General features: G+C 42.6%; 1 long non-coding RNA gene across 1 annotated transcript; it reads right to left on the bottom strand.

Annotated features, from left to right (window-relative positions):
* Positions 1-3,210: 3,210 nt before the first annotated feature.
* On the bottom strand, positions 3,211-4,547 carry LOC148001442 (uncharacterized). The gene is made up of 2 exons (XR_015637118.1): positions 4,107-4,547; positions 3,211-3,851 (listed from the first exon to the last, which is right to left on the bottom strand). It is a non-coding gene; the product is annotated as an uncharacterized LOC148001442 (long non-coding RNA).
* Between the last annotated feature and the right edge of the window lie 18,879 nt (positions 4,548-23,426).

Genomic DNA, 23,426 nt, shown 5'->3' with positions numbered 1-23,426 from the left:
GCCTATCAGGCTGTTTAACTCTGAATATACTTTATTGGATAGTTATCAGATAGTATACAAGCTAGCCAGGATATAACAGATTTTAAGCCTTTCTTAAGCTGGAATGGATAACTAAATGTTCTGTTTAACTGATATAGTGTTGGACTGGGTGTTAGATATATTTTATGCTTTTAATTACAAAATGATAATAGTTGTGCTCAGCTTTTGAGAGAAAAAAAATTTTTTAATTAGACAAAAAGGGTGAAATGTGGGATGATGTCACAGGTGAGGCAGGTAGAAGATAGAAGGAGGCCTGTCATTGGATGAAAGGAAGGATGGGTGGGAGAAAAGTTTGAAGGAAGAGGAGGAGACTGGAATGAGGAGAGAGAGAGAGAGAGAGAGAGAGAGAGAGAGAGAGAGAGAGAGAGAGAGGGAGAAGCGGTGGCAGGACAAAGGAGGCTGACGTAAAGATCTCGCTCTGTGTATTTACAGGTTGTTATCAATGTTTGTAAGGGATGGATGGTACCGGGCTTTGTATGTTTAAGTGGGCAATTATATCTTATCAATTGGATCTAAAAAAAGATTGAAAGGTTTACTTCGGCTCATGGCTTTATGGTTACTTGTTCCTGTTCTTCCTTGGTCTGTGGCAGCAATATAGGCCATGATAAGACTCACAGCAAAAACTATTTTCCTCACAGAAAGCAAAGAAAAGATGGAGAAGTGTCAGGATTCTGATAGGCAGTCAGGAGAATACTCCTGGGGGACATGTATCCTTCTAAGTATGTCCCATCTTCTAAGGTTTGTACCATCTCCTAATAACATCATGGAGACCAAACTTTCCTTCAGCATGTGGGTAAGAGGGGACATTCTAGATTCTGTTTTGTATACACAGAATACTGAATACACAGAGAATGCATTAATGCTCCGCGTAACATATATGATCATTGGAAAGAAGTCTTTTTAGTATTAACATCTTGGAGAGTAGAAAGACAGGAGTGAGAGGAAGCACTAGTCCTCAAGAATTCTCTACTGTGCCAAGCAGTAGTAATGCAACCTTTAATCTAGCACTCTGGATGCAGAAGTATGTGGATCTCTATGAGTTTGGGGTCAGCCTGGTCTGCATAATGAATTTCAGACTAGCCAGGGGCTCTTAGCAAAATCCTGTCTCCAAACAAACAAACAAACATACAATACACACAATAATTTATTTTTTTAAAAAATCCCTAGAGTTTATAGGATGGAAGTTATGTGACAGCAGGCCAGGGTCCTTGATTCACAGGTACCAGAACTTAGGTGTCTGGATTGACTAAAACTGCAAACCAGGATAACTGAAAAAGTCTAGGAACCATCAGAGAGCAATACAGTCATTGGCAGATGCACAGTGTTATTAGATCACGTTCCTTTCCTCACTTGGTGACTAGTTGGCCTACTTCCGGTATGATAGGCATTGCCCTTATTAGTACAGTGAAAAAAAAAACAAAGAAAGATACATATTCTGCCTAGAAACAACTCATTATCTGATGGGAACACCAATCCATAAGTAGCCAGATACCGTGTGGAGAGATCTGTGAGTGACTTGATACATGGGAGTTGGAGGAAAGACAGAGGCCTCCAAATCAGCAAGGCCTATATTTTTAATATTTGGACTAAGCTTTCCTCTCCCTCTCCCTCTCCCTCTCCCTCTCCCTCTCCCTCTCCCTCTCCCTCTCCCTCTCCCTCTCCCTCTCCCTCTCCCTCTCCCTCTCCCTCTCCCTCTCCCTCTCCCTCTCCCTCCGTCTCCGTCTCCGTCTCCGTCTCCGTCTCCGTCTCCGTCTCCGTCTCCGTCTCCCTCTCCCTCTCCCTCTCCCTCTCCCTCTCCTCCTCTCCTCCTCCTCCTCTCTCTCTCTCTCTCTCTCTCTCTCTCTCTGTGTATGAGTGTGTGTGTGTGTGCGCGCGCACATGCATGTGTGTGCTCTCATGTTCTGAGTACAACAACTCTGAGTGCTCAGCTCTCTCAATCTGCCCCCATCCAAGTCGTCTCAGGATTGCAGACAAGGAGACAGAATGTAAGCTCTGGGGGAATCAGAACCTTGAAGGGAAATTCTAGGGAGATAGTGCTGGATAGATAGGATCGATATGAATTATATATAGATATATCGATATAGATAGATATATAGATAAGAGGTTGATTCAGCCAGAACTGACTGATGTGACCACAGAGATATTCAATCTGTACTTTCCACAGACCCCAGGTACCTAGATGCTTATGGAGAGAAATATCTTTGCGTTGATGGTATGAGGTCTATATGCATCAAAATTCCATAGAAATATGTGAACTGCCAACTGAGACTGAGGGAAAGGGACCATAGAAGATATGTGGAGGCTCACACAAAGCATAATATGCTTCTCATTCATTCCTTCAACACTCAAGAGTTCCTTAATCTCAGAGACCACAGTTAACTCTGAAACAGCAGTGAACAAGACTCAAGAGAAGGACTGAGGACAAAGTAGAATGGTATTAGCAAGTGTGGCCATTGTCTTCTGAAAAGCATGGTGGCTAATTTAATGTTCCATTTCCTTATCATTCACAGCTACAAACCTGAGCAATCTCCTGTGGCCTCCTTGTCCCTGTGGGCATTATTTAAGCACCATGGCTCCAGAAACCATTTTTAGGAAGGTGTATTAGCTTGTGGGTTCTGCCATGTCTTAGAAAGCACTGCTCACTTACTCATAACAGAGCGAGGCTTTAAAAAAAGAAGGAAGCCTTGGCTATGAAATCGTAGGGTCTCAGTGGGAAATGGCTTCGGTTCCTTGTGGTGGCACCTTAGTCTCAGTTTAGTTTTAGTGTTCTGGCTCGTGAAATCTCATTGCTAATTGGGATGTCACCGTGCTACTGTGAAGCTAATCATGCAAGTGCATCTTGTGGAGCACAAGTCACTCTTCTGGCAGAGTGGTAGCAGATGGTATTACAGTCATTTCTTTACATGGTCGTGCTACCTTGGAATTAGCACAGCTAAGAGTGAACACCTCCAGTGAAGTGATAAGGCTCTGTAGGCATGTCAGAAATAGGCATTCCACAGATCAGATGTGAAATGTATCACTTTGCTTGTCAATAGAGCCAGCATGAGTCCTCCACAAATCCTCAGCGACAGCTGGAAGCACATGCCAATTGGCAAGGACGGAAACCCCTCATGCTTAAAGCAATCGATCACAAGTTTGTTATTTTTTTAAAGGTTAGAAATACGGAAAATATTAATTCAACAGTTGTTTATAGAAACGCGACTTGTGTTGCCTTTTGTGCTAAAGATTCAAAGAATATGACCCAGTTCCTATTTCCAGGAACACATAGCCCCCTGAGGGATGCAGCCATGCAAACAAGGACACTGGTGGGGTAAGAACTCGGCGGGAACTGTGAACGAAATGTTCTGGAGCTGCTGGCCTTTGACCAAGACCCAGAAACTGGGAGGGCTACATTGTGCTGACAGGAAAGAGATGGCCATCTCAGAGCGAAGGCTGGATCAGTGCTGACTACTGTGCTGTAATACTTCCAAGAGATGTGTGGGGCTGATGAAGGAGGGTGCCACAGAAAAGGTAGGTCAAGGTCATGAGACTGTGTAGGGATATCTTTTTCCAGTTAAGTGTTTCTCCACCATGTTCTATAAACCTGATGTGGTCCTTGTATTCTGGCAGGGACAGGTAGACATTCCTTATGTGTGGGACTCACACAGAACCCACATCTTCATCATCTTCATTATTCTCAGAACAAACACAAGTGATTCATAAGAGTCCATGACAGGTTTCCGCAGAGCACATCACATGCCATTGATCTCATCCTTACCAAGTGTCTGAACTCCAGGAACATCAACCTCATGGCAAACTTGTTAGTCAGCCTCCTGTAAAGAAACATGAATGTCATACCCAAAGTTGGCAACCCCTGAACTGTAGCAAATTAAGATGTGCTTCTCAGTGTTTCTGACTTGCATGGTGGGCATGTCCTGAGACTGTCACAAATGTTACTTCTCAGACCTGCCCACCACTGAAATCACAAATCCAGAAGTATCCTGCTGTCCCATCTCTAAGTCCTCCAGAGAATGCTGTTGCGCTTGACTTAAGAACCCGCCCCCCGCCCAGATTCCATAGTCCTTTACCTCATGTGGACCACAGAGTCCTTGGCTATAACACTGCTACAGCATAGTAACCGTGGGCTGCTGTGAATCTGTTCCCACTCTGATAAGCCCTACCATCAGACCAGAGGTTTTTGCCAGAAATAGCTTCATGTTGTGATAGTTGTAGCTTTTTCCACTGTCTTCCAGAGGCAGGGTACTATGGGTGCCGGAAGCCTCTCTTGGATTTGAGATGGTCATGCCTAAGCAATGGAAGTCCAGGTCAGTGGCTTAACCTTTGGAAGCTGTGGTTTCTCTTCTGTAAAACAGCCATGGTATTGGGATGCTGGGTCCTCTCATTTTTGTGAAAACAAAATGACTTCATTCGCGGAAAAGAATGAAATGTTCACCAATGCTACATTTTCCAGTATCAGTGCATGACTTCACCCAGTTGTTCACCACATGTCTCAGCTGCATCAAACTGCTGTTACTACTCTCACCACCACTGCTGACTATAAGGCCATAAGTATCGCTGTTGCACTGCAACAGCTGCTATGGCAACTACTATGGCTACCATTACTGTCTGCTCTGTCTGAAATATGAAATGCCCCCACAGGCTTCCACATTGAATGCCTGGTCCCAGTTTGTGGCATTACCTTTTGAGGTAGAAGATGCTTTCGAAATTTGGATCTTGCCAAGAGAAATGGATCTCTGGGCCATAACAATGAATGTTCTATCTGAGCCTGCTTCCTGCTTCATGAAGTAAAGATTTTTCTTTATCATATATTTCATTGCCAGGATGTTCTGCCCAAGACCATTGGAACCCTGAATCATAGAACAAGCCTCCTGAAACACAAACCATGTTTCTGTGAGGCATTAGTTAGTGACAAAAAGTCTCATTAGTACAGGATGAGAGCCATGCTGCTGCTGCCATTAGGATACTGTTACTGTAAATGATGTATCTGATACTACTGTTGCTACTGCTATTACCCTACTGCTTCTGCTAAAACAGTCGCTTCTGATGTTAATAGTAGAAGAACTCACTTCCTGATACGGCTGTTGCAACCACTATTACAGCTGCCACTTTTCCCACTCACCCCAGACTCCCAATTCCACTAGCAGTGCGACTGCAGTTACTACTGAGGACACTATCTACTGATCCATTACCACTGCCTCTACAACTGTCATTGTCACCATAGCCTCCTCTCACTGCTTGATCAATCCAGCAGAGAAAGGATCAGATGGAGCAGTGATGTGAAGGAAGACAGGGAGACAGGCAGAGGCCTTCTCCCAAGGGATGTGTTCATGCAAGAGGGCGTGTTCTCTTCAGGGAGATGGATACCTTTGGGTGCCTCTCCCCCCCCCCCCGTTTCTAGGTCTTCACTGCTGGCTTTAAAGTCCTTGTTTATTCAAGTGAAGATGAGCATACGGCTGGGGGATATCCTCTGCCTTTCACTGACTGGTTGCATGGATTTTCTTGAGAGTTAATCAGTATCCATCTATGATCCAACAGTCCCAAGCCACTCTGGAGAAGGCTGTTGCTCTGGTTTTGTGTTTTGTGCATCCACCTTTGGTGGGGACTGTGTAAATGCTGGGTAGGGTGGGGAGTAAGGGAAAGCAAGTCCTTTTCTTTTCTTTTTTTTTTTTGTTCTTTTTTTTTGTTCTTTTTTTCGGAGCTGGGGACCGAACCCAGGGCCTTGCGCTTCCTAGGCAAGCGCTCTACCACTGAGCTAAATCCCCAACCCCCATCTTTTCTAATGTGATGTGGGCATTTCATTTGGAATGACAAAGAAAGAATCATTTCATGATTATTTTATGTATAAACATCTAATCAATGTAAAATATTGACAAAAAATCTGCCTGTATCTCAGTAACATAAATGCATATATTTTCCATAAAGAACTACAAGGCTGCCTGCACCCTCAGAGACACTCTATTAGTCAGGATGGGATGGGTTTCGCTACAGAAACAAACAATTCCCAGTGTCCCAGAATTGGGATAATGAAGTTTAATTTTGTTTTCCCATATCCTGCAAATATATTTCAAGTTAGTTTAGCATTTATGACCTATGCCATGTCTATTTTGAGACCGTAGTAGCAAAGCCTCCACTTTTTGGTTTGTAGCTGGCTACTGTATCAGAAGAGAAATAACTCAGTAAATACACAAACACACACCAACCTTTATGTATTACCACCCACTGTGATATGTACTTTTTTATTTTCTATAAAAATACTTCAAAGTAACACACAGGGCTATGGGCATGTTTATCCTCAAGAAGATTGATTAGAGATAAAAATCTAACTATGTACCTGAAAAAGGACATGCCAACATCTATAACAGTTACAGTTCACAAAAACCACATCCATCCTCCCTCAAATCCTAACCAAAAGAAAGCGTAGTATCCAAAGTACAAGATCACTGTGGGGAAATGCACATGCACGGCAGTAGAAGAACAAAGAAGACAAAAACTGCTACCTCCTTACTTACTTTGCACTTTCTATGTCATGGAGAAGTAGGACTGGCATAAGCTCAATGTACACTTAGTGTGAAAGAAAATAAAGGAAGCCATGCAGAGATTCTGTGGTGGGGAATAGTCTGAATTTCCCTTGGGTATAAGTGTTTGAGAGCCTTTTTCTTGGTAGCCAAGAAATCTTCCTTACATATCCCTTGAGGTGGTTTGAATAAGAATGGTCACCCGTGGTTCATACATTTAAGTACTGAGTCCTTAGTTGATAGAACTATTTAGCAAACACTGAGGGATGTGCTCTTGCTGGAGGAAGTGTGGCTTTGCTGGAGAGGGTGTGTAACTGGGGTGGGATTTGAGGCTTCAAAAGCCCAAGCCATTCCCAGTTAGTTCTCTCTGCCTCATGGTGCTGTCTGACTGCCTACTGCCATGCTCCCCACCATGATGGACTCTAACTCCCTGAAACTGTATGTGCTGATAAACACTTTCTTACATAATTTTCTTGACCATGATGTCTCTTCACAGCAGCGGAAATGTAACTGGGACATTCTCCAGTTTCTACCCCTCATCAGAGCCTCTTGGTTTATTTTTCTTCCTGGCTGTTGGCTTTTCTGTGTGGGGATTCATTTTCAGCTACAGCACCCATACTTAATGTTGTCTTCAAGGCATGCTCCTAGACCCTAGAATTCTGAGAAGATTCCCTCTTATACTTTGCCTCTTCATGTAGAGGGGAGATATATATATATATATATATATATATACATATATATATATATATATACATATATATATATATATATATATATATATATATATATAAAACTTCATTCCTGTACAGATAAGATTCCCTTAAGTGTTGTGGTTCTGGCAGTACATTAATCCCAAGTAATGCATATTTCTCCTACATTTGTGATTTTTTTAGATACTAAATTTGTACCCGCTCTTTTTCAAGACAATGTCTTCAAAGTCCCTAAATATCTCTGGCAGTCTTTCCTCATTTCTCTAACAATTTACACTGAAGTTATTAGACTTAAAGAGAGACTGCATTTGGAGCCCTTTTCTTGAATGATTGAATAAAATCCAAATAGTGCATTATTGGATGCCACAGTTTAAATGACATTTCCTTTGGAACATCCATTCAGGTTTTTTCCCACACTGGGCATAATAGACATAGCACTCATTTGATTCTAGCTGCAATGCTAAGATTTAAATGCATTTAGAAAACATTTCTCCACATTACTGGTAACCTCTACCATATCACCCCTTTATCTCTTGTGAGTTCTTAAAGGTGTGGTCTTTCTGTTTCCTTTTTTCTCAATTCTTGTCTTCTTGTTCACCATCCCTGTCCATTAGCAGTAGCAACCAACACACTCTTCTGACTCCCAGTCCCTTACCCTAGATCTCACAAGTCACCAGATATGGGAGGTTCACTAAATATTTCAATACAAAACAACAGAAATCTAAAGCCCAGTCTTATCCAACCATTTGCTTTCCACACAGCAGACTATGTATTTTCTGTTTTTATTATGCCACATAATAAAACTAGGATGTTGTTAAAAATTTTGTATGTAAAACTTAAATGCTAAGGCCCTAGCTTTCACCTCTTAGACTGGGTTAGGGATTGGACTCTCTGTTGGAAGTAGATTCATTGGTTTTATAATGGGACAAAACATCTGAGGTTCTACCAAGAGCTAATCCAACATGGCTTGTGCATGGCATGGGATGTTCATTTATTTCGTGGCAGCAAGGTTGCAAGAATGAGATAGGAGGGTGCCTGGGGCTTGGACCCTAATGTCTTTCCCAAGGACATGCCTCAAATGATGTAACTTTCTTTCAATTCGTTTTCCTCCTAAAGGTTTCATCTTCCAGTAGTGCCCCAGGCGGGACATGAGACTTCAGAATTATTCAGAATCCATGCTATAACAGAGCTTTTCTGACTCTTATCTTGTGTATGTGCTTGCATTGTGGAAAAGTCCATAACACTGAATCAACACCTACAGGGTCACAGTGAGATAAGTGGACTGATCATCTGCAGACAATGATGAACAGTTTCTAGCATGAGGAACAAGGCCAGCTGACATCCAGAAGTCTAAATGGGGAGGGGGTCCTTCCTGGAGCACACCGATAGTGAGATCCAGAGGTGGACATCTTAAACCACCACATGGCATTGAAGGGGTTAGCAAACAGTGGATGCTGTGATGAGGATTCACTTCATTGTTTCCTGGAGTATCTGTCACACAAGCCCCTGTATTGCCCTTGATGATCCTTTAATCCATTTATTTAATTCCTTCTTTCTATGGGGCAAATACAATAACTGAAGGTCATATGGTAAGCATGGTGAAGAGGAGAAGTCCTGACCTTTAAAAATGATGTGTGCTTTCTTATTCATCTCATAAATCCCAGTGTTAAAAGCAATCAAGGAGAAATAAAATTAGCACTGAGGTTTGAGGGGCTTTGATAAAGATATGAAAAGTATGTTGGTATCTGTTGGACAAATGGAATTAATTTTTCACTCCAAAAATAGTTGAGACAAAAGAACCATCCCTCTAATATGGCTCAAAGTGTGTGAGATTCCCAGGCCCTGTGGCTCCCATAGCGATCCTTGAGCCGGGGGACTTTACTGGGTGTGGGCATATGGGTCTTCTACACATGTTCTGCCATTCACTTTATTTTTTTTTTCACACGCTGTGTAGCAATCAGCCACACCAGATGTGCAGCTTCCTGAGTTTTGTCCACTGAGGAAATTCTGTTGGGAGTCAGACTGTTTGGGTGGCTTAGATCCGACTGCGTTGTGCAATCAGCTGTTTCTAACTCTTTAGCTGTGCTGGCCATCCCAGACGCTCCACACGTCAATAAAATGCACATTCCTCGGATGGTGCTTCGCTAATTCAATGTTTTCTATTTCTACCCATTATTACAGTAATCTAAAATTAGATTTAAAGCACTCCTCTGATACTAGAACGGGTCAGGATGTCCTTTATATATTCAAATCTCACATGGGTCTCACATCTGATTAATTTTCTGCCTTCAGCTTCCAGCTGTAACAGTCAGGTCCCCTGCACCCGAGGCCCGCACAGGACTCATTCATTTCCATAGTGGAAAAGTCCTTAGTGAACTGAATTTGAATTACTTTTTCAAATTTGCGTGTGTGTGTGTGTGCGTGTGTGTGTGTGTGTGTGTGTGTGTGTGTGTGTGTGTGTGTGTGTGTGTGTGTTTAGTGGGGCCCTAGTTTTCTACTGTGATAAATAAGCACTGTGACCAAAAGTAAGGCCATGATACATATGTGCAGCCTGTGGATGTCATACTCTCAGAGCTGAAGATACAGGCAGTTTCGAGCTACCTCATGGAACCAGGAACCAGACAGCATGTATTCTTAACTGCTGAGCCATCTGCCTGACTGTCACTTCTACTCCTCTGCTAGGAACCATTCATTTGTTCATTCTTTGACCTGATCATAATGTGCTCTCCTGTTCAACTAGAGCTGTGCTCAAATCCATGAAAACTGATGTTAGTAAGACTTGATATATTCAAATACATCTAGAATCCTGGGAAAGAGTCGGCTGGGAAGCAAGCATCACACTTCAGATATAATATAAGATATTCCTAACCAACTAACAGCCTGAATGTCTTCCACGAATGCCTGAGCCATGCAACCTGACTTGAATAACATCTTGTCCTATTGCAACTTTGACCCTGGGCTTTGTCCACTCATCTTTAGGATCTGGGAGGACAACCTGTTGCCATTTAATAGATGCTCTCTTGATGTCAGGAGGATGAATGCTTATTGTACAGTCGCTTGAACAGGTGCTCCCCAGCCTTGAGTACATACCAGAATTGGCGGAAGCCTTGCAAAAATACAAAGAACTGGCTTAGACCCAGGAATTCAGACTCATTTGATCTAGAGATGCTGAGTCTGCATGTCCTCAGGGAGGCTGTGTCTAAGGTCTTCACACTGAGGACCCCTGTGTAAATAATTCTTGTAAACCCCTCCCATCAAGTCATAATCTGTAGGTGGATGACTCAGAGGCATGGCTACCTTCTGAATGTCGTTGGTTCAAGTAGCCCTTGTTGATAAAGTGCCTGATGTGTCTGTCCACGGGTTCTATAAAGAGCCAGAAAGCAGCTCTAGGGTCTGACCAGCCCAGGATAGTGGATGTTAATATAAGATGGACAAAGGATATAAGTACCTTGACTCCTTTTAAACAATTTTATTGGTTATTTCATTTATTTGCATTTCAAATGGCATCCCTCTTCCCAGTTAAACCCGCAACCCCTCCCTCATCCCCCCTGCTTATATGAGGGTGCTCCGCCCCCCACCTACCCCCTTCTGCCTCAGTGCCCTAGCATTTCCCGATGCTGGAGCATTGACCCTCCACAGGACCAAGGGGACTCCCCTCCCATTGATGCCAGGTAAGTTAATCCTCTCCTACATATGCGTGCAGCTGGAGTCATGGGTCCGTCCATGTGTACTCTGGTTGGTGGTTTAGTCCCTGGGAGCTCTGGCGGGGTCTGGTTGGTTGATACTGTTGTTCTTCCTATAGGGTTGCAAACCCCTTCAGCTCCTTTAGTCCTACCCCTAACTCCTCCATTGGGGTCCCTGCGCTTATTCTGATGGTTGGCTGCACGTATCTGCATCTGTATCAGTCAGGCTCTGGCACAGCCTCTCAGGGAACAGCTGTGCCAGAGTTGTACCTTAACTCTTTTAAGGTGGAGAAGGTGTCATATCTTTGGAGCCCACAATATAGATGGTAGTGAGCTGCCTTATGGATGCTGAAAACCAAAAAGCAAGAGTTCTTAATTACTAAGCTTCCATAGCTTTCAGGGCTTATCTAGGTTCTCATACAATTCTCTCCTTCTGGTGTTGCTGCTATTATTGGTGTTGTAGAACCAACAGGATACATAACCCTGATGCATGACCTCAGTTCAGTCGAATGTACATGGAATTTGACATAAACATTGGCATGTGGGGCTCAAGCCTCTTAAGTTCCCAGAACACTGTTGCTGATTGACTGTGGTCCCCAAGATCTGAGCCAATTTCAGAGGGCCTTGAGCTTCTTCTGCATGCCTTCTTTCTCATTACGACCCTTGATAATGCTCCTGACTGGTGGTACAGCTTGTCTCACTGTGACCCACATGGGCAGAGCTGAGACCAAGCAAATGCTGGCTTTCTACAGTTCCTCCCTAAAATGCGGTATGAATTCTTCCAGGAATCAGATAGAAAATAACACCATGTGAGTAGACAGATGTTGGATAAGGCCTCCTGCTAGAACTTCCTGGTTTTGGAGTTCTGAGAACTTCTGAATGGCTTTGTAAAGCCTTGTAAATTCTTCATCATTCTCAGCGGGGCCTCAGCTGAAGGCTGGGAATAGAGGTGCAGTACATGGAGACTAAGTTTGTAATGGGAATGCCACTTCAACAGCTTCCAGGGCTTATCTAGACTCTCACTCAATCCTCTTCTTCCTATGCCTCCTTGTTCTTTCCCCCTTGGTTTCCAGTAAATATATTTATTGTATCAAGGGAAAATGAAATGGAATCGGGGCTAGTTAACAGTTGCTGGTAATGATGAACATTTTTTTCTGCCCTGTGGATCAGCTGCTTTCTAGTCCTTAAATCTGTCATGTTCTTTGTTGGAGCCAAAGCTTGTAACATGGACTAGATTCTCAGAATGCTGAAAATACTTTCCTGTAACAGTGTCCTGCTTCCAGATGGGCACTGCTTGTCCAGGGAAGTGCTCTGAGTTCCTTACTTAGGATGGTCTGGTTGGCCCATTTTCCTTAGCTATCTTCCTTAGGGTTATGTGTAACATCATTGCCTTCCTAAGCCATGCTGATGTTCTAAAGTCTCGTTTCACCCACTGTTGTTCTTACTCTACGTCCCATTTTCAGAACATGCTTTATCAAGATACTGAAGAACAGTACTTCGTAGACTTACGGCCCTGACTAAATGAGTGTATTTACTTCTAATAATCATTAAGACCTGAGAGAGGATGAAATTAGCCAGATTAATCCCAAATTAGCAAAGAACAAAGATACATTGATTTAATCTCTGAGGGGGAGAGCACATCCACTGCATGCAAGACAGGGAAAGAATTCAAGAGCAGGGAGGGCAATGTGCTCAGAAAATGGGGCCAAGTGTGGGTCCTGGCTGGTGACCTGAAGTACCTTCTCCCTGCTCCACAAGTGTCAAGATGTATTCCTCCCACCCTTAGACATTTGTAGCTCAGACATTCTTTGATGTTAGATAAAAGAAAATTTCATTCTTTCCAAAGAAGAATGAGTCTCCTTCCTCTCTCCCTCAGTTCCCCCCCCTTTCTTTCTCCCTCCCATCCAACAGTATCTTATTTCACTCTTATTTCTTAGTCTTGGCTATTTTGAAACTTATGTAGATGAGGCTGGCCTTGAACTTACAGAGATCTGTTTGTCTACACCTCCCTAGGGTTGGGATCAAAGGTGTGTGCCATCACACCTGGCAGTCTTTAATCACTGACAATCTTTAGTCACTTTCAGGAAACTAAGGATTACCTCTTCATGGTTACTCTGTATTCATCAGCAAATGCTCCTAGTTGAAAAGGAACCTTTTAGGAGGGCTCAAAGTTCCACCAATGGCAAAATTGAGGGAAGAACTAATACTCTTCAGAGGCAACAGTCTCTCAACCTTCCTACCTTTATTGAAATACCCGTATATATGTTTCCAGGAAGAACATGGTAAAGGCAGCACTACAGAGCCATTTTATGGCCTAGATTCTTATTAAGCTCAAGAACAAATTGGCCTCAATAGTTCTCTGTGGTTTCTTTTGATGTCTATCATCTTATGAAAATATAAAAAATAAGTTTAGGTGAATTATCTCTTTGCATGGTATACACATACATTAATTTGTAGGGAGTGAAGGAAGCCCTCTGTGAGTGACAGCCTCAGTAAATATGAATTTTGACATGGGTGTGGACATGTGGAGGACTCCCAAGGCCTCAGACCCATAGGACTGTTGGTAAAGCCATTATCCATATGGGCCAGGCTGAAGCAGGGTGGCAAAGTTGCCCTCTGGAGTCCAAGAATGAGTGTTTATGAATGATTCATCAGTGCATGCAAAGATAGTAACAACAGCCTCCTCCTTCTGTATATACAGCCTATTATTGCTCACCTATAGGGGCTCACCCACTCACCAGGACTCCCTACCACCCCATCCTTGTGCTACAACACTGAGGTTCTAGGATGTAGTAGTAGAGGTTAGAGAACCCCACCAGATCCCAGCATTACAGCGTCTGTGATTGTGTGTCTGTCCTTTCTTGATTACCCTGCCATCTGTGGTGGCTATTCTTGGTTGTCAATTTGACCACATTGTCAATTTACTAAAATCCAAGTAGCTGGGAACACCTGTAAGAGATATTTTCTTAACTAAATTATATGAAATTGGAAGATTGACTTTTAATCTAGATCTTTTGAGGTAGAAAGACACACCTTTAATCTATATCTGTTGAGGTGAGAAGTTCTATCTTTAATTGGGGCCACATCTTCCAGTGGCAGCCATTGTAAAGGATATGGAAGGAGGAAGCTCTTTGCGGGCTTGTCCTTACTCTGTCTGGCAATTCCTGTGAATTCCTTCGCTGCCATTACAGTACACTTCTTCGGGATTCTGGTCTTTACTGAAGGCCAGCTGAGACAACCCATCTCATGAACTGAATAAATACTGAATTACTGAACTTCCCATTGGTAGAAAGCCACTATTTTGGACTAGCTGGACCATAATTCATAAGCCACTCTAATAACTCTCTAATAAAGGTTCTAAAATCCAAGCCATGCAGATAAAGGCAAAAGTTTCTGATGTAACAAAAACAAAAGTAATTTTGGAAGCATGGAATGGGTCACATATGAAGGTCTAATGTTACCTACTACACATGTCCACTGAAAATGTCACCTGCCTTCTTCCCATTGTTGGACCTGGCCACAGTTCTTTGTGAAAATTTGATTTCAAACTTGTCATCAGACACTGCTCACATGACTCATGTCTGTTGTTACTCAGCACCTGTGTGTGGCTTATAATTAATCTACATCTTTCTCCATAATCTTTAGTGTGGCAAGGAACTTGGGCAATACACCTGCTTTCTCCTAATGACCCGTTGGGAAGTAACAGCAGTCTTCCCATACAAACTTAGTGTTAAGAATATAGAGAAGTCTGGATTCTCCCTCAGCCCTTAAATACAGACACATCTGGCTCCATTTTAGTGAATATAAAAACCAAGAGCCCAGAAAAGCCAGGCCACTGTGCCATTAGGTCCTGATATCAGAGTCAGGTTTCTCCTACAAGCCTCCATGGACTTGGTCCTCACATTCCAGACTCATCTGCAATTTCACTTTTGCCTGGGGCCTGTCAACTCAGTCTTATAACCCAAGAATACACTTGGGCTTTATCTGTGACTACTACTAGACTGTAGACAGACAATGCCTTGCCAAGGCAGATTCTGAAACCACTTTTGGCATGGCTGCTATAGCTCGGCTCTTTTATGTCCCCAAAGTTCATGTCTTAAATCCTTGCTCATCATCCTTGACATTACTTGGTCAGAATGAGACCTTTAAGAATCTAAGTCTAACAAACAAAAGAATCTGGGTCTAATGGGAAGAACTCTGATCATCAAGTTCCCACCCTCAAGGGGATGGTTGGGCCTCATCTTCTAACCTTTTTATTCATTGTTGCATCCTAGTCATGAGGCACAAACACTCTGTACCATGAAGCATGGCCCCCAGGTCCAAGGCTAACAAGTTCAATCAGTCATGGACTAAAGCCTCCAAACCTGTAAACCAAAATAACCTTTCCTTTTCACATAGTTGATTTACCTCAGGCATTTTTAATTGTGACAGAAATCTGACAATAGAGCCTACTTATCATCAACCAGGTGGTAGGCTTCACCTGGCCATGGCTACTATTTTAGTCATGGCAGAAGGTTTTTATATAAATCTTTGAAAGATGAGGGAAGGCTGAGTCCATCTGAACAGAGACTCTCATGATGTTTTCTACTTCAGATATTCCAGAGCTGGGCTTGCAGAGGGAGGATTGCGTTTCTGGTTTAAGCTCATTCATTTCTTCACTCACTCCATATATATGAGTTGAATAGTCTTCATAAGGCAAATATACTTGGATTTCCTTGAGGTATTGGAAACACAGATTCCAGTTGAGGTTGGAGTCTTACATATGAGCTCGCAGGCTGAGGAGAACTAAGTAGGTGACTTAGCCTCCATGTGCTAAGGATGCTCCAACAAAGGAAAAAAATCTGTACTGGCTCCATAATGAGAGTTGAGCATGTGAGCTAGGGTGGGGCTAGTATTGAGTGAATGTGACAGATATGTTGACCATCACATGTGATTTTTTTCAGCCATCTTGGTTATTATCTCGGGGTATTAGATTATTTCACGGTAGATGGCTTCTCTTCCCTTGACCTCTGGATTCACATCTTCAATTACCTATGAATATTTCCAACTCTAGATCAGCAGACCCCTTATAATCACCAAATGTAAAACAACGCTCATCATTTCTCCTGTTTTCCTCACTTTGGTAAAACAAATCATGTTTAACCCCATAGACCAAGTCAGGAACTCTGAGGGTCTCTTGTTCCTTCAAGACCCTATCTCCTAGCAGCAGCCATACTATGCACATCTCTGTCTTCTCTCAAGTGCACATTGCTTTCTAGCACAACACACTACCCACTGGTGCTGTGTTCAAATACTAACCTTTCTTTGCCATAAGTGATCAGATTTGAAAACTTCATTTCTGTTCTTTCTGTTCTGCCTGCAAAAGACTCTTTGTAGAATTCAGAGTCAACCTGTTTTCATGTGTAATCATACTGGGAATACTCAGAGTCAAGTCTAAAAGCTTCAAGGGAACGCATAGGCCTGTGTGCTGTCTGCTTCCTTAGACTTTCCTAACTCAGCAGTCACAGCTTGTCTAGTCCTGGGTTCTCTCTCTCTCTCTCTCTCTCTCTCTCCTCTCTCCTTTCTCCTCTCTCCTCTCTCTCCCTTCTTTTTATCCCTTCTCCCTCTTTCTCCTTCCCTCCCCTTCCCCCTTCTCTTTGCCTCTCTCTCTCTCTCTCTCTCTCTCTCTCTCTCTCTCTCTCTCTGCCACTATTCAATCATTCTATTCTTCAGTACACAGCTACAGCTCACTTACCCTTGAATTCTCATCTTGAGCATGAATTTCCCTTTGTCCAAGTGAGTTTTTCCCCTCCTTCCTCACCCCTAGGCCTGTGTTCACTCCTGACCTCTCACCCAGAGAGCTTATGCTCAGCCTCCTTCAATCTGCTTTGCATGTTAACTTAGTGGTCCCTCTCATTGTACCATAGGATATTTCTTATTTTCAGACATTAATGCGTAAAAGGCAGGCAGACCTACCTAGCTGATGAATGGGCAGACGGATGGACAAATATAAGTAAGAGTTTGGGGACATGGGCACGAGCCCATTCACACAAAGGCAGAGCTCTGGGTAACCACAGGAAATGGACATTATATTAGGCTCGGAAAAGAGTAATAGTAAAAGTTATTCCCGAGACAGGATGCACATGTGCTGTGGATGAGTTTTAGGCCAGGCAAGGTTACAGCACACATGATTAGGGACACCATGATGTAGAAGTTAGGAGCAATTCCCATGTGTGTTCAGGGCTAGCAACAAGTTGCAATGTTGACTTCATCATCATTCATCACTGTTTGAATTTAGAAAAGCCTCTGAACTAGGGAAGCAAGAGCCACTGAACTTAGTCACCCAGTCACGTGTTCAGGGAAGATTCTAGTTTGAAATCAATTGTCTGCAAAATGCTCAGAACTGAGTAAGGCTCGGGTCAAGCTGAGGAACTGCTGAGCTTGAACTGTCTTTCTCTGTCTGAACTATTTCAGATGGAATGCCAGTCTTGTGATCTCAGCCAGCCAATTGCAAGGATTTGAAACATTTAAAATCATTCCTAATTATATTTTACTTGCAGTGTGATAAGGACATGCTTGACCCCAAAAAGCCATACTTTGTAAACCCCTCATTTTATAAACAGTGAGAAAGTGGGTATGGACTCTGTGAGGAAGCAGGGGAGGAGAAATCGTCTACTTTCTCCTAAGAGAGGACTATAAGAGAGCGTCTACGAAGAGATAATGGGCTACCCCTGTGAACTGTAAGCCAACCCCAATTAAATATTTTCCTCTATGGGATTTGCTATGGTCATGGTGTCTCTTCACAGCAATAGGAACCCTAGCTAAGACAGTAAGGGAGGATGGCTCTGTCAGAAGATTTGAGGGAAACACAAGAAGCAAACGAGGTGTTCTGGAATGCCCTAAATGTCATTTTCTTCCATTCCGAAAGCTATGGCATAGCAGCGACTTCCCTCATTAGTGAAACCACAGCCCTGCCCCACCAAAGTGCCTTCTTCCCTGATTCGTTTGTTCTCATGCCTTATTCTTCAAAATTTCGTCAGGCTTTATCATCAAAATCCCTCCCGATTGCACATAAATAAATAAGACTTTAACTGACTCCCAAATGTGAAACCTAGAGTCCCAGGCATTTAGCCCATGAGATGAAGCTTCCCCTCTCTGTCCTATCAGGGTCATTTTTAATCTGCATACTAGCTGGACTTCAAAGAATATCAATGATTATCTGCTTTAACCTATCCCATAATACACAAACCCACACACACACACAAACACACACACTACATACTACACACTACACACTACACATGCCTCACCTCCACTGTTTTCCTTTATCCTAGAGACTTATCTTTAGGACAACCACCAAAAAACTAGTGCTTTGAGCATCCATTTGGATCATCCTTTCTCTTGTGGCATCTCATATGTCTTGGCCATTATCTTTCAATAAATCCATTAAATGTATGAATATACATTTATTTTGTTATTATATTTGCTTATTCTAAGCAGAAAACACTACCACAGAAAAAAATCACTTCTGTGTACTTCTGAGTGGCCTCCTCAACTCTTTTTGCTTCCAGCACAGAAACTATTATGTCAAAAATGAATAATCTGAGAGAAGAAGTGATTTTATCAATATATCTAGCTGAGAGAGATGGTCTGACAGTGCATTAGGATGATTAGACACAGATAAAGATTTTGATAGTGGCATATAAATTCATAATAAGAAATAAGTGAGGCTGGCATTGAAGAAGGCAGATTTACAATCCTTCAAGTGTGAATGTCCATTTCTGACCAAGGTGGAATAAAAAGTACCAGATTTGTTTCCAAGACAACAATAAAACTCAGTTAGAATATATTCAATACTGACATTCAAGAGTTTGAATAAGGACAGGTACTGGCTTCTAGTGAAAGAGCTTGGAATTCCCTCCAGATAATCTTCAGGTCATCATTCAACAAACCTAGGTAGAACTTGAGTCTTTCAAAGTCGAAATTTGAGATGGAGTCCAGAAGATTCACAGAGCAGGGTACACAGAGGAGACAAGTATGAAAAGAAGGAATTCAATGACTCCCACACAAACCCTCAGCATGAGTACTGACTAGATCAGGGCTGAAGAAAGAGTCATCGGGAAAAATGATAAGGAATCATTTCTGGAGCTCAGACCAAAGGAAGCTAATGCGATTTCTATGAGCATTGAAGGGAAATTCCATAATTTATAGGGCACAGAGTAGAATCTTCTTAAATGACCAGTAGTGAAGAAAACAAATAGTTGTTCCAATGTTCCACGAAGAACAATTCTGTTTATCTGAGTTGCCTTTTTCTCAACTCAACTGACTTGTCCTCACCTCCAACAACTATATCTATAATAATAAGTTAATCAACAGTGTTCAAATATCCACCCGTCATGATAGAAGTTATCCTAAATGGCTGCTGTTTCTAGTAGTATACAGATGAGTTCTAAGAGAGCATGCAAGATTAGAGGAAACTCTCTGTGTGGTTCCTAGACCTGTTCCAGCTTGGTTTCCCTGTTTTTCTGATAACACGAACCAAAAGCAATTTGTTAGTTTAGTGCAAAAAAAAAATGGTTTCCCTCTTACACTTCCAGGCTCACTACTGGCAGAAAATTGGCAAGGAACTCAAATCGAGGCAGGCAGCTAGAGGCAGGAACTGAAGCAGAGGCCATGTAGGAGTGCTTCTTACAGGTTTGCTCCTTATGGTTTGCTCATCTGCTTTTAATACAGTCCAAGAGCACGAACCCAGAGGTGGCACCACCCACAGTGAGCTGGGTCCTCCTGCAACAATCATTAATCATGAAAATGCCCCCTCAGACTTGCCTATCGTCCGCTCAACCAGCACAACGTGGCAAAGGCCAAAAGTTCAATGAATTACTGTCCTCAGCCTGCCTTGGTTACAGTTTCTGTGGTTAGGTAGTTCTAAGGAAATTGCTGCCCTGCAGGTGGAAAGCTTACGGTATGGATTCTTGACTAAATTTCTATTGCTAGAGAAACATGCATGGCTGAGTTATGCTGCCCTGCCCTTGACAGGCCTCAGCAAGGTATAAAAAGTGACAGCTACTGATCCTGCTTCAGCGAGCCCAGAGCTTCTTGTATAGCTCACTATACACTTATAAGCAATATTGCTTTGCTTGAACTTAACTACCATTTAGATGATCCAGAGCCCTCATTTCGCAATATTTCTCTTTCTTCTGAATAGTTACCAGAGCCAAGTATTTTCTATTTACTTTATTCGGTTCAGAAACCTCATTAAAATTTCCACTCATCGACTAAGATGAATGTATTTTCATTAAACTAAATGCTACATCGAAAGTAAATGGAATCAGTAGAAACTGGGAAACATGAGGAAAGATCTTCAGGGCCCTGTAGGGTTTTGTCTGTGCTCAAACTGATCTGGTCTTCTTGTCTGAATGAAAAAAAGAAATACAAAGGAAAGGACATGGCTACTCCTAGACATGGTAGAGGAGAAGCTTATTGTAGATATGTAGGAGAACATAGCCAGAGGCAGAGACATGAGGGAGAGTCTAGAGTGGACATGACCAGGCTGAGCTAGGTCATGTAGGGAGGCTGGGAGTGGAAAGGAGAGATGACAGAGGGAACCAGGGGCAACAGCCAGGACTGCTCAGGTCTCAAAGGGGTGGGTAAGCAAAATGGATGGATTATATAGGGAAGAACTCTGGGGGAAGGGAGCCCAGGTCCTGGGCTAGAGAGTTCAGGGTAGTGGGTAGGATGTGCTAGCCATACCCTGTTGTAGGGTGTGAGGGGCGCTGGGAGAACCTGACTGCCAAATCTGCTTTGACCCAGAGTTTGAGACCTAACATTGTCCTCAGCTGAATGAGAATCCATTTCCCAGACATCCCTGAGTCTCTGTAGTCTCTGGAGACTGACTCCAAACTACAGGAAATCTCAAACAAATAGCTTCTCTCTCAAATATCTCCATTCTAATTGAAGAAATTGTTAGGCAGTTTTTAAAGCTGCCAGGTGGGGAAGTGACCTGTGACCACAACAAAGGTCTCCTCAGGCTCCGCCTTTACCTGTGTCCATTCTTTTGGTAGATACACAGTGAACCTGGTTCACTCCACAGACCCTTAATTTGTGAAGCATTTCTGCCACAAAATTCATGAGGCTCACAACTCACTGGGGCCCATTTTCTCAACAAGGAGGCAGTGGAACCGGCCCACAGGAGATAGCCAAGAGAAGCATGATTTCAGAATTCCCATCCCGAGCAGTTCTGCAGGACCCAAACTACTGCCTTGGCAGAGAGCTTCATTATTTAGCATGTAGGTGTTAGGATAAAGGAACAGAAAGGTATTTTTGGCAGGTCTGGGGCGCAAGGTGGGCCACTAAGAGGGAGGGAGAGAGCAAAATGCACTCTTAAAGTGGGGACATGAGAGAGAGAGAGAGAGAGAGAGAGAGAGAGAGAGAGAGAGAGAGAACAAAGACACAACAGAGAGAGACACAGAAAGACAAGTGTAAGTGGTATAGAGAGAACAAATTCAGCAAAGACAGCAATCTAGGGTAGCTGGGACCTTTTAAAGGGCGAATGTGTTGTGTTGCATAGAGAGCATACAAAGCTCATAGGACTGCAGAAATGTGCAGGACCTGGCAGCCACTGCTGATGCTGAGTTGCTGAAAGGCAGGTGGGTGGATAACCTGATTTACAGCAGTAAGCTCAGGAGCTGCTCTGGCTGTGAGGACGCAGAGATAGATGGTGTCAGACTCTAGTAGTACACATTCCTCACAGCCCAATTGAAGTGTCAGATATATATATACAATTCTAAGTAAGAAGGCTAACTATAAGAATATAAACAAGCTTGTGAAATAATCTACATAGCTAACCTTTTTAAGAGCATCATTTGGTGCAGGCTTTGAGGACGGTAAGATGTCACGTGTTAGAAGAAATAGAAGCCTCTTAGCCGTGGCAGGAATAATAAAAATGATAGATTTTATTTACTAGAAGGAAAGCCACACTTTACTGGGTGTGTCCTAAGGAGTGAGCCCAAAGGAAATAATTAAAAGCACATATTGTCTTGAAAATATCCTTAATACGTATATACTATAATAATTTTAGGTTGGTCAAAAGCTTGGAAAATTGGAGGGGCATTCCTAGTTTTAATAGTTATCAGGTTGGGAAAGGGTTGGATTTACAAATAGCAAAGACTTTTTCCCTTGGCTCTAATAGAAAGAGATGCTCAAGAATGTTGGATCTGGAAACTGAGGACCAGGACATGGTACACAGTTGTAGTCATGGTGACTACAGCTGCTGAGCTGTAGTGGGGTGTGTCTGTGACTGCTCACAGGTGCAAACAGAAAGCTGCATCCCCAGAGGATGGGCAAATAATCAAGGTGATTCCCATAAACAAGAAAGCGGACTCCAGTTCTGGAAGTGTATTAGCATGGGAACTAGGACACCAAGACTGCCTGTCAAGAAAGGGAAAACCTTTGTCATGTACAGCCCAGCATTTAAATACTCATTATTCTTCGTTTGCTCAGCCCCGGGGTTCCAAGCATTCCTTGGGCTCTATTCAGATGGTAATGATTTATAACACTGACAAAGTGGATGGATCCTGGATCCTCAGTTTGAGACAGTCACCTCCCTGGAATTGTGGGGAAAGCTGAGTATGTCTGTTTATGCCAAAAGAAAAGCTGTCAATGTGTCATTAAGTATCCCTTCATGTGAGTAACAACAGTTACAGAACCCAGTGCCTGTGAAAATACACACACCTTTCTCTTAAGCCATTGTAGAAAATGAGCCAATATCTAGAATATGGGGTTAAAGGGAATAAGAACTCGGAAAAAGAAGGCAAGTCTGCAAAGTTCAATTGACTGCTTAGAATGTCTGTAATGTGGCGAGGATGGAATTTTCAAAGCCTAATTACAATTTTCTTGTATCTTGTATCTTGTTTCTTGTATCTTTAGCCCACCAAGTAGCTATTCTGTATCTCTCTGTGTATCAGAACAAACATCCTCTGACTAACCAATAAAAACAGCTTGGAATATATTAACAAGACCACAGTTTTCACCCAAAAGGACAAGAGTCATCAGACAGCATCTGAGATCTACAGCTGCTACCTCTCTGTGTTGCTCTAATCACGCATTGATTTATGACTTTCTTTGTTCTGTCACTGTAAAAACTTGATGAACTAGTGGGGAGAGGAATTTGAGGAGACTTAAATTTGTGTTCCCAGGCCACAGTCACTTGCACTTGTCTCTAGAATAAGTTATTTCAGGGTCTTCTAGGGGAAAGAATTGTGTTATGTTGATGTTAATTCGAAAGATGTGAGAAGAAGAACCAAAGACACAAATCATCATAGACAAATTAATTAAAGGAAGCAAATAATTAAAACAAAAATTTTTATTCTTGTACATGTGCTACCTCTCCCTAAGGAAGGGTTTGTTGTGGTAATATTAATAAAATAATCTACCAACCCATGCTAGTACCAGCACCAGTGGGCCACATGGCATCTGTAGGGTATTTTCATTTCAGTCAGCAA

The sequence above is a fragment of the Rattus norvegicus genome, chromosome 14, assembly GCF_021556685.1.
Source record: "Rattus norvegicus strain SHRSP/BbbUtx chromosome 14, alternate assembly SHRSP_T2T, whole genome shotgun sequence".
NCBI lineage: Eukaryota > Metazoa > Chordata > Mammalia > Rodentia > Muridae > Rattus > Rattus norvegicus.
This window is presented reverse-complemented; position numbering and strand designations above follow the sequence as displayed.